This window comes from Mesoplodon mirus (genome assembly GCF_964341445.2).
Source record: "Mesoplodon mirus genome assembly, chromosome: 11".
Classification (NCBI taxonomy): Eukaryota; Metazoa; Chordata; class Mammalia; order Artiodactyla; family Ziphiidae; genus Mesoplodon; species Mesoplodon mirus.
The window spans coordinates 29,503,227-29,515,538 of NC_138987.1; the positions used below are offsets into that span (position 1 = coordinate 29,503,227).

Consider the following 12,312-nt stretch of genomic DNA (forward strand, 5'->3'; position numbering starts at 1 on the left):
GCACCTGTCTCATCATAAACATCCTTAGCTTAATAAACATTAGGTAGCCTTTTCTGTGTCTTTCAGAGCATCACAGACAGTGTGATGCCTTAGAGTTAGGAAGTAGAAAACGTGTCATTGAGTTCCCTTCTACAGTCTCCTGGCTGTGATCATGGGCCAGCCAGGTACCATCTCTGAGCTTTACTTTTCTCAACCATAAAATGGGAAGAATGAAATAGCTGCCACCTAGTCTTGTTGCTCGGATTAAAAGATAGAACATTTGGGACAGTTCTTTGAAATGCTAACTATACCAGTTTAGGTATTGTTCCTAGTCTCAAATTTAAGAATCCACCAGAGAGAGGGTGCCTTACAGAAGAGGCCCAGGCCATTGACCTTCCAGCCTGAGTTCAACCTAATTAACCCAGAGAGCTTCTGAGACCCAAGAAATGAAAGGGACAGAGGATGCGGGGAATGGGGTGGGAAAGGAACAGTTGGTGATGAAGAAAGAAAACGCTAATCTTTTGCTAATACCAAGGGCCCCAGCTTAAGAACATACAAGTCAACAGTGAAGCGTGGTGACCCGGGACCAGCGACCTCTCAAACAAAAGCAGTTAACAATGCTGCTTTCGGCTCTGCGGCAATCCAGGGCCAGCTCGGGGCTGAGGCTGCTGAAAGGGAGCTGGGGTCCTGCTTGGAGACACAGCCTCACAGTCAAATGTCAACCCATCCATACCAAAGTGAGCAGAAAGGAGTCTAATACTTAGGGCCTTTGTTTCTTTGTGTTTCATTAATTAGTCTTTGTTCACCCATCTGAGCTGGAAAGAAATCTCTTCTGCAATCCTTTCAAAATCCAACTCCCACACATGTACCCACATTAGTGAAAACAGAATAAAATTTGTGGTTTGGGCTCATTGCCTTGGCCACGTGGTCAAATAGGACTTTGACAGGCTCTTTCTTTTTTTTTTTCCAAGTGTTTGAGTAACTGCTATTCATTCAACAAACGTGTAAAGAGTGCCTACTGCACTCCTGGCCCTGTGCTTGGTGTTAGAGACACAAAGATGAATAAAACCCAAACTGGGGACTCAATAAACGCAGTAAGGGAGGTCAGAGATCAGCGCCAGATAACGTAGTGTCTGGTAGAAAGTGCTAGCTGCCAGAAGAGACATCCGGATGGCATGCTCCAGGATACTCCAAGGAGGAAAGAACGCTTCTCTCGTGCAGGATCAGGGAATGCTCTATTTCATGGTGCCGTTTGAGTGCTGAGCCCTCCGTAGGTGCATTTCCCCACGTGTTTATCACAGTAAAATAATAGCCAGCTGGTTTAGAAAGAACGTCCATTGGGTGTAGCCAGCACTGCTCTCAGCACTTTCCTCCTGTAACTGCCACGGTGCTTTTTCATTGGAGGGCCTCTGATGAGCTCCACTTTGCAAATGCAAATCTGAACCCGGTATAAAATAGGTAACTAATAAGAACCTATTGTGTAGCACAGGGAACTCTACTCAATACTCTGGATTGACCTATATGGGAGAAGAATCTAAAAAAGAGTGGATATATGTATACGTATAACTGATTCACTTTGCTGCACAGCAGAAACGAACACAACAGTGTAAATCAAATCTACTCCAATAAAAATTAATTTAAACAAACAAACAAACAAAACAAAGAACCAAATCTGAAGCCAGGTGGCTGGCTCCAGAGCCCATGCTCTTGACCTTGGTGCTGGCTATGCAGCCTCCCTGACACCTGTCTGCCTCTCTCCACTGGGCCCTCAAAAGCAGTGTCTCACTGATCTCCGTGTCTTCAGAGCCCAGAGTGATTCTTGACATGAGGTGAGCCTCTGAAAGAGTGTCCTGGAACTGCTGAACTGAGCCCTTCGCAACCAGATGCTGAGGTCCCAGCAGGTCTAGTGGAAGGGCCTGGCAGGTCTGAACAGCAGGGAGGCCAGTGCAGGGGCTGGGATGGGCTGGGCTGGGGAGAGGTGAAGACACCATCATTGACTTTTTTCAAAAAGCCTTGCTTGTGTCTTTTCGGAGGCCAGGACGGAGGGCAGAGCTGGAATTGGGAAAAGGAGGGCCTGATCCTTCAGGACCCCGTGCACATGCTGCTTCTACTCTGAATACGGACCTGCCCTCGGGTGCACTTTTGTGGCTCCGAGGGCAGGGTTTGGGCTTTAGATAATAATTGCCTAGATTTGCTTAGTAAACACAGGGCAACTGTAGGATAATTACATGTTCTTACAGAGATGGTGCTCAGTAATTACTTTCAGTGGCCCCAAAGTATTATTTAACACATATTCTGGTTTATAAGACTGAAATAATGATGAATTTGCTTGGTAATTACACAGCACTTACCCACTATATATCCTGCCAGTAGCTGATACTTAGTCCATCATTAAGGGGCTAGCAGTTGCTTTGGTAAATAATAAGTTCTTCTTATTACTGGTGCCTAGGCACATAAAGCATTATTAAAATACCATTAGTGACATTTCTCCAAAGGGTGAATATACACAAGTCTACTTGAGAAGCCAACTTTCCTCAGGCTAAATGCCTTATTTTTATCCTTCTGACAGGAGTGATAGAAAGGAATCATCTCTAACTTGAATGTCCACTCACTGAAGATGTCTCCTGAATGAAACTGAGCAGATGAAGCAAGATTTACCCTGGTTTAGGGAATGGGAGGGGAGTCACCACTATTTTCAATATGAAGATTGCTATTTAACTCACCCAAATGGCAGTGCCCAGTTTAGGAGGAGCCCCAGGTCTGGTGCCACCACCCCTGGGGTGGGCTGGATCAGCGTACTGAGTGCCAGGGCAAACCACAGCCTTTTAATGGGTCTCGTTGGCAGCATCCTCAAGGCTCCTCCTAGGATGGAGACTGAGAGGCTCTTGGAAGGCCTGTGACTCTGGAAGAGGGGGCACCCCGGTGTTCAGGCCACTCGGGGTACCCATGGGAGAGGAACCTACACACACTAGATACCAAACAAAGGAGATGCAAGCTCAGAACCAGCCTCTTTGTCCTTTAAAAGGGCTCTTGGGAAAGCTGCCTGACATATTTCATCTGGAAAGCAGTAATTTGGGGGGCCATGGCTCAGCTCTGAATGCTCTTGGCTCAGCCACTGGCATCAAGAGAAATCAACTCTTTGTAATCAATAGGGGGCTTAAAGAGGGTGGTCAACCATTATGGCTGGTGGGCAGGATAAGGAATAGGCCTTCTGGAGCAAACAGAGCCCTCATTACCATTCCATTCCAACCCACCCCATTTCTGGAGGGAACAATTCAACACCAAATATGAACTCAGTTCCAGATCCGAACTGCCAAGCCAAGTGGCCAGTTCCAGTGGCCTGTTTCTTCTATAATGGACTCCAGGTTTCTGACTTTGGCTTTAGAAGTGACTTTGGCTCCCACGGAAACCAATGGGGAGTAGCTGGGAAAACTTAGGGTTAAAGTCAGAAGACCTGCATTCAAATCCCAGGCCCGCTCTTTACTAGCTGGGCAATCTTTGGCAATCACCTCTCTAAGCTTCAGTTTCGTTATCTATAAGACAATCTGCAAAAGACTGTAAATTCCATTAGGCTAGAAATCATACCTATTTCATTCATTACTAAATTCCTGCACCCAACCCAATGCCCGACACTTTCTAAATCTATGGTCACCACTTTTAATTGAATAAGACTGGGGAAGGGCATCACACATTTAATTTACAAAAATCCACCCATTTGCACTAAGTAAAAAACACAGAGAAATAAAAACAACAACTTAAATAGGCCTGAAGATTCTGCTTGATAAATCCACTCAGTGTACGTGTGCCCCAGACGGACGCTAAAGCCGAAGATGTGGAACTTCTCCTCTTCCCCTTCCTGGTTTTGAAACCTTGCTGTACTGAATGCATAAATCATTGTTAATAATTTAATTTTGCACTTTGGAATATGTACACACACTAAATAATATGCAATATGTTATTATATCCATCCCACACAATTCACAAGGACGACTGCATTTGGTTGTAATCACAAAGCCATTTAAACTCTACTTTATGAATGATTTATAGGAGTTTCCAGGGAGATTTTGATTATAACCAGTTTTGTTTTTTGGGTTTTTTTGTTTGCCTGTTTGTTTGCTTTTGTCTTAGGCTTAACCTTGAGAAGCTTACCTCATAGCATTTGGGTTATCTCACAGGGTCACTGTGGGTGAGCCAAGAATGAAACATTGCAAATGAGAAGCACTAGACAAAAATATCTGTTATCCTGTTCACTGCTCTCTCGGTATGGCTACTTAGTTTGGACAAGGTCAAGAGCCTTGATTACAACCCAGTCCTCTTGACTCCCAGACTGGACTGCTGGCATCCAAATCACAATTTAACCCAACAAAAACCTGTTGAGTAATTATTAGGGCCTCAATAAAGTGCTCACCACATGTGGTGGTACAGAAGGAATATAAAGCACAGAGCACTGGCCACCAAGACCTCACAAGTGCTCAGCCAGCCCCAAAGTATGGCAAATCTGGGCATCCTACCTGAACGTGGAGGCAGATACTGGGGAGCATGGGATGGGGGTGCACTCATACACACAAGCAGAGTTAGCCTCCAGTCCTTGGCACTAAGGCCCCTTTCTTCCCTGTTCCAAACTGCTCGTTAACTGTTGTAAATGTTTTCCTCAACTCAAAGCTGCTGTGTTTCCATCTTATTTCACTGAGTTTCAAATAAGGAAATACGGTATGATTTCTAGCCCCCATATCCTACCCACATCTCACCACATGATCTGTATTACCTAAGAAGACCCTACAATCCCATGGAAGAAACATAGGAGGTATCTACAAACCCATAGTCAACTGTAAAGTGTAACAATGACAAGAAAGGAGAATATGGACTGGGGTCACCAGGAAAGCCTCCATGGGAAGGTCAGAGTTATAGAAAGGCCTGAGAATGAACTTGAGATTGAGAAGCAGGCTGTGGATTGTATGTTTGTTGATTTTCCCTGTCCTGTATCCATTCAACCTTCTTTTCATAACAGGATCCTGATTTCTTTTGGGGAAAGACCCTTCTCCCTGGCCTTAGGGATGAGCAAGGGACCCAGGCCTGAGAAATAATGGGAATCCCAGCCCCTTGATTACAGGGATTCATTCATAAGTGAACCTGTGTACGTCTCAAGTTGGTTTAATCAGCTGCCTCCCCAGGATTATTGGAAAAGAGACAATCTCTTTCTGTAGAATAAGTAACCTATAGGACATAAGCCTGGAGATGCCAAGTCGGCTCATCTAGTGCCTACCTGGATCTACAGCCAATGTAGAAGGAAACATAGTTTAGACATAGTGAAATAGACTAAGACCGGCTCCTGGAAAAATCAGCTGAACTTCTGGATCCCACTATGCCTGATTTTGAAGTTAAATGGTCCTGGATTTTAAGTTACATTCCTCAATAACTTTAGCTTTTAGTGCAAGGCAAGTTGGATTGGGCTTCTCTTAATTGCAATGAAAAGAGTCCTAACAAATTAGATATTCATTAAAAAAAAAAGGGATAACAGAATAGTCACAGAGAATGGCATGAGCAAAGACCTAAAGGCAGGGATATAAGCCTTTAGGTGTCTCAACATATTCATCAAGAGCCATAGAAGATAAATAGGGGGAGGAGGCATATTATAAAAATGCCAAGTGGGGGGCTTCCCTGGTGGCGCAGTGGGTGGGAGTCCGCCTGCCGATGCAGGGGACACAGGTTTGTGCCCCAGTCCGGGAGGATCCCACATGCCGCAGAGCGGCTGGGCCTGTGAGCCATGGCCACTGAGCCTGAGCGTCCGGAGCCTGTGCTCCGCAACGGGAGAGGCCACAACAGTGAGAGGCCCACGTACCGCAAAAAAAAAAAAAAAAAAAAAAAAAAAAGTGCCAAGTGGTATAAAGAGGCCTTTGGACTTCTGAGAACCAAAATCCACAGCTGAAAGTAGGCAAATACATGCCTGGACCCAAAGGCAGCTCATGTACTGGCTGGTCCAGTTACATTCTCCTCATTCAGGGAAATCCCTACCGCATGCCAGATGTTGCACATCTGTGGTTAGCATTGTTCCTTTAAAGAATAACACAGATTCTTCTCCGGGCAAGCCACACATTTTCATTTCATCCTGTGGTCAGGAGGGAAACTGTGCTCCTTCAGACAAGTTTCAGCTGACAGACTGCTCTGGGGCACGTCTTTCAGGGAAGCTGATTCATCTTCTCTGTCGGCTGCCTGTGAGGGATGCACACCTGTGTCCCAGGATGACTTCAGAGAGAAGGGAGACAAAAGACCACGTTGGGCTCCAGCTGCCTCTGCAGCCACTCTTACCGTGGAGCAGACACAAGTGCAGCCATGCCTGGTGGGCAGTCAACAATGGGGTTGTTTATGTTCAGCTCCAGGGACCCCCCCACTGGGGGCTCTTCCTCTGAATTCTGTCCCAACTGGCGGCTTCGGTCGGGGGAGACTGGCTGACATCTGGGCTTGATTTGATCCCCTACTTACCCACCTCTCAGTCATCCACATGCTACATTTTTCAACCACAGCAGAATGCAAGCTGCTCAAAGATGCTTTGATGGTGGAGCCCCAAACAGGGGTGGAGGTACAGTCAAACCATGCCCACATTTAACTGATAAGAATTCTGCTCTGTGTGCTGGGTGAGAAAGAGAAAAAAGAGACTGAAAGTGAGCAAGATAATGGGTATGAGTGACTTGACCTTCCATCCCACTCCTAGGGCAGATGCCCTTTAGTGAGTGTGAGAACGTGTACATAATCTGTGGTTCCCACAGTATGTCTCAGCTCCTGTGGGCCTCTCATTTCATGAACGTCTTGCCTTGCTGAGTATACTTGTCAAAATAAGTAGAGCGAGCTGCTCTAACGAACAATACCAAATCTCAAAGGCATCACACAACAGAAGCTAATTGCTTACCCACAGTCACAGTGTGAGGTGGGTCTGGAGGTGCTCCTTGGTGACTGTCCTCTTAGCAGCGATTCAAGGATCCAGCATCTTCCATCTGTGACACTGCCATATGAAACACCGTGGAAGGGGCTGGAAGCTGCTGCAGGTTGGCCTCTGAGATGGAGATGAGAGTGCAGGACATTTAATACGAAGTGCTCTTGGGATTAATATTAATACATGCGGAAGGGAGAGGAGGATGTAAGCTTGGGCCAAGAGGGAAGCTGAGATGCAATGCAGCCCCCAAAATGCCTCCTCCAAGCCAATGGAGAACTCTGGACCTGGGTGGCCTTTCAGAACTGTCTTAGGTTGGGGCAGGGTGGCTGTGCTGTTCAACCTCTGTGCTTATCAGTCACTGAATGTAGATGTGGACCATCTTCCAGAAGCACCCCCAGCAGCTGAGGAATTATGTTATTCATTGCTAAAGGGAGATCTGGGTGGCTCATCACAACATCCACTGCAAGGGGACTAGAGCAGGGGTCAGCAAACCTTTGGTAAAAGGCCACATAGTCTCTGTCACAACTACTCTTCTTTGCTGTTGTTGCATGAAAGCAGCCAGAAGCAATAGGTAAATGAGTGTGACTATGTTCCAATAAAATTTTATTTACAAAAACAGGCTCACAGGCTATAGATGATGGAAGTAATTAAGAGCCAGCTCTATCAATGACTTAGATCACTCCTGTCCAATTTCATTGGCCAGAGCTTAGTACATGGCCCCAGTGTAACTGCATAAAGTTAGGAAATGGGTCTATGAGTCTCAAAAGAAAATAAATGGAATTTGTGAGCATATAGCCAGACTCTGCCACAGTGTGACTCTTGAAAATCATTTCTTAAACATGAAGCAGCCCTGAAATATAGCATACATTTCCTCATCTCTATTGCTAAATAAAGTATTTTACACTTTAAACTCAAAGGAGACTTGGGAGATTTTCAAGAGTACTTCTCACTGTGCGTGAATGTTGCTCCTTGCACTGACTTTGGAACCTAATCCCCATGTGAACTCTGACTCCACATCATATGAAAGGGTGAAGAACAAGAGTGATAAATTAAGAGTTTGAGATTAACAGATACACATTACTATATATAAAATAGATAAATAACAAGGACCTACTGTATAGCACAGAGAACTATACTCAATATTTTATAATAACCTATAAGGGAAAAGAATCTGAAAAAAAAGAGAAAATATATATGTATAACTGAGTCACTTTGCTGTACACCTGAAACTAACACAACACTGTAAACCAACAAGACTTCAATTAAAAAAAAAAAAACAAGAGTGAGGAGTCAGACAGACCTGGGTCTAGAGCTCAGTTCTGCCATTTACCAGCTCTAGTAACTGGTCACATTTCCTTCTTGATCCTCAGTTTCTTCTTTTCTAAAATGAGATGCTAATAGTGCCTACTTCATGTGGGTTTTGCAAGGATGAAAGTGCTGCTATATACCTAAAGCACTTAGCAGTTGGCACATAGAAAGCACTCAATAAATGCCAAAGATTATCAATTTTTTATTAAGAGAAGGAGCCTATAATAGAGGTGATCAAAGCCTGCTGGGGTGGCCCAATGTCTTATTCCATCTCCTGGACCTTGATTACATCTTCCACAAGATGATCAGAGAGTTCCTCTCGGCATGTGGGGTCGGGATTAGTAAGAGTTTCTGTGACACTTGTAATTAAAAATAAATAGAAAATGATAGTAATACTTACCTTACAGCGTTGTTGGGAAGATAAAGTTTATGTCAATAAAAATGTGTTGAGAGCAGAAATATGCCAGGCAATACAGTAGATTCTAGGGAAACAAATATGAATAAGATATTGTATTGGTTATCTATTGTCCCAGAGCTTAATGATTTAAAACAACAATAATTTTATTGCTCATAGTTCTGTGGGTTGGCCAGGTGGTTCTTCTGCTGGTTTCAGTTGGGCTCACTCACGCAGCTGCAGTCACCTGGTGGCTTGGCTGTGGATTGTGCTCAGCTGGGAGAGCTGGGAAGGCTGTCTTCCATGAGAACAAGCACAAGAATGTACCAATCCTATGTCTGCATCATGATTGCCAGCATCCCATTGGCCACAGCAAGTCACATGGCAAAGTCCAGCATCAGTGTGGAAGGGGACCACACAAGGGCATGGCATGGATACCAGAAGGAGAAATTCCTTCAGGGCTATTATTATAACAACTTACCACAAATACCTTTTATGCCCTTAAGAAAGCTGTCATCTTGCCCCCACCAGCTGTATCACTCTCCACAGCCCACCTTCCCTGGTATCTCCCAAGGAAACATTGATAAGAGAATCACCCGGTGAGCTTGCATAAAATTGCATAAGTCTGACTTTCCACCCAGACCATTAGGCATCATTATATCCATCTCACATCGTTAGATCACTCCTATTCAGATCCCGCTGGTCAGAACCCAGTCACATGACCCCAATATAACTGCAAAGGAGGCTGGGAAATGTAGTCTTCCAACAAGTTCTAAAACTGAGAAATGGCTCAACCCTCACAGAGACTCTTACACTTATGTTACTTCTGCCTCCACAGGGCCCCTCACACTCTGGGAAGCTCACAGTGAGATCCTCCTTTGCCCTTTGGCATCACTTGGCTGACAGTGAAGCAATGGAGGGGAGATGGTATAATCTGTGGGGCTTGGACTGCTGGCCTGAAGTAGGATAGTTCAGGAACATCCAGACATTAGACCATGGTCTCAAAGTCCTGGGCATAAGCCCCTTAAATGGACACTGGGTGGTCCGTGTAGCCCTGTAGAGTGTGTCTCTACTTACCTTCCAGGGAGACAATGTAGGGAGGCCAATGGTCTGCTTTCCTAGCAAGGCAGCATTTGGTGAGTTGTTCCTCATCAGCACCAGGAGTCAACTAGGACTCCTCTCACCACACGAAGGACAAAGCCTCACTCCTCCCTCTCAGGCCTTGGGGTGAGCCTTAGGTCTCCAGGAAGTGTCCCACATGGGGCTTCTTCTCCCCCTGTCCCCTACTTCTCTTGTCTCTCCTTGATCCTTCAATCCTCTCTCTTTAAGCCCTTCCCTATATGGTATCTCCGCTGATTTTTTCCTAGACACGCCAATCCTCCTTAAAGTTTGGGGGGTGGGGACATCTCAGAAAGAAGGTTGAATTGAAGGAGATGAAGGAAAGCAGGACCATGAGGAGACCACCAGGCTAATAAGACTCAGGGGACAGAGAGAAAAGATACTTAATTGGTAGAACCAGTAGAACTTGATGATGTGGGGCTCCTGACCCCTTTCCTTCATGGACTACCCAAAGCCAGCTCCATAATTTGTAGGACCCTGCATGAAATTAAAATGTGGGCCTCCTGTTCAAAGTGCAGAAGTGCCATTAAAGGTGTTAAAATATTAAATTTTTTCTTTCTTCCACAGTCTCTCTTGTAACTTTTCATGGTCCTTTTTCTTCGCAATTTAATGTCATTCTAAATAAAGAAAAATTTAAAATTTAAAATTATTAGCACAACCTTTTTACCATTCATCTTTATCTTGTGCAATGTCTGTTTAAAATGCAAATATAAGAGCATTTAACTCACATGCAGAATCGTCAAAAGTGCACAATTCTTGTTTCAGAGCTCTTGCATGCCTATGTATTTTGTTTTTGCCAGAAGAGTAGAAAATCTGCGCAAAGCTAACCCAATTGTTTTCATTTCTTAATAATACATGCACATCCAGCAAGAATGATGAGGAAGGAAGGAAGCAAGAAAGGAAAGGAAAAGGAATTACAGGTTGCCCTATGTTTCCCTTTCCTTCCCTAACTTCATTTTCAGCCTAAGCAAGGGTATGATAGGGTTCCTTGGTTGTTTGTTTCTTAGAACACCACTGTCTTCTTTCTGTGTTCTAAGAACGTTCTGGCTAAAATGGAAAGCATGGCCTCTTGGGGTGGTCAGTGCCCCTACTTAGCCGTCCATAGACATAACACACTTAGCTTATACCCTGGTTCCCCCTTATCCGTGGTTTCTCTTTCCACAGTTTCAGTGACCTGTGGTCAACCGAGGTCTGAAAATATTATATGGAAAATTCCAGAAATATATAACTCATAAGTTTTAAATTGCATGCCATTCTAAGCTGTGTGATGAAATCTCACACTATCCTTCTCCATCCCATCTGGGATGTGAATCATCCCTTTGTCCAGCGTATCCCGCCCGTTAGTTGGATAGTCACTCAGTAACCATCTAGGTTATCAGATCAACTGTCAAGGTAACGCAGTGCCCTTATTTTGCTTAATAATGGTCCCCAAAGGACAAGAGTTGTGATGCTGGCAGTTCAGATCTGCCAAAGAGAAGCCATAAAAGTGCTTCCTTAAAGTTCTCGACTTAGTAAGGAAAGAAAAAATCATAAGCCTAGGTTGCTAAAATCTACTGTAAGAACGAATCTTCCATCTGTGAAACTGTGAAGAAGGAAAAAGACATTTATGCTAGTTTTTCTGTTGCACCTCAAACTGCCAAAGTTACGACCACAGTGCATGATAAGTGCTTAGTTAAGATGGAAAAGGCATTAAATTTGTACAAGATATTTTGAGAGACCACATTCACATACCTTTTATTATGGTGTATTGTTATAATTGTTCTAATTTATTAGTAGTTATTGTTGTTAATCTCTTACTCTGCCTACTTATAAATTGAACTTTATCATAGGTAGGTATGTATAAGGAAAAGCAGTATTTATGGGCTTTGGTATTATCTGCGGTTTCCGGCATCCTTTGGGGGTCTTGGAACATGTCCCCCACAGATAAGGGGTACTACTCTACTTAGCTGGAGTCTCACTGAACCCCTCCACATCATGAGTCCACTGAAATTTGTGATCAGGACATCACAAATACTACACGTGAATGGGGCAGCGAGGGCTGGCACACATACGTATTAGGCACGTTTCTTCTGCCCACACACATGCTCCATTGTCCAATCAAATTTCACACACAAAACTCAAGTTCAAATGTTTAAACATTTCAAGATGGCAATTAAATCGAGCGCAGGGCCTTTCCTCTGAGTGCAGGGTCCCTCACATGCCCATGCAGCTGAGATAGCCATTTGGAATGTTCACAGGCATCTCCAGCTAAACACATCCCAAACTGATGTCTTCAACTACCCACCACCACCATCATCAAATATTCTCCGCGTCTCCTCCTCCCCATCTTGGTAAACTGTTCTTGCTGACATCACACACCTGTGGACACCTCTCTTCCTCACCACCAGCCCCTCGCCTCCACCACCTCCAAGCCACTGCCAAACCCTGAGGATTTTCAGCTCCAGCATATCTCCCCAATCTGTCCACTTTTACTTACCTCCACTACTTGGTGTGTAATCCACCATCAACTCTTTTTTTTTTTTTTTTTTTTTTTTTTTTTGTGGTACGTGGGCCTCTCACTGTTGTGGCCTCTCCCACTGTGGAG

General features: G+C 44.5%; 1 long non-coding RNA gene across 4 annotated transcripts in view; it reads right to left on the reverse strand.

Annotated features, from left to right (window-relative positions):
* Positions 1-12,240, reverse strand: part of LOC309812712 — a 48,340-nt gene extending 36,100 nt beyond the window's left edge. For 2 of the 4 annotated variants that reach the window (XR_014295383.1, XR_014295386.1), the window contains exons 1-6: positions 12,205-12,240; positions 8,616-8,697; positions 6,884-7,027; positions 6,464-6,607; positions 2,703-3,857; positions 2,331-2,424 (exon numbers count right to left, since the gene is read on the reverse strand). This is a non-coding gene — a long non-coding RNA (uncharacterized lncRNA). Of the gene's footprint in view, positions 1-2,330; positions 2,425-2,702; positions 3,858-6,459; positions 6,608-6,883; positions 7,028-8,615; positions 8,698-9,686; positions 10,346-12,204 lie in introns of all 4 variants that reach the window. The other 2 variants (XR_014295385.1, XR_014295384.1) reach the window with 2 other exon arrangements.
* Between the last annotated feature and the right edge of the window lie 72 nt (positions 12,241-12,312).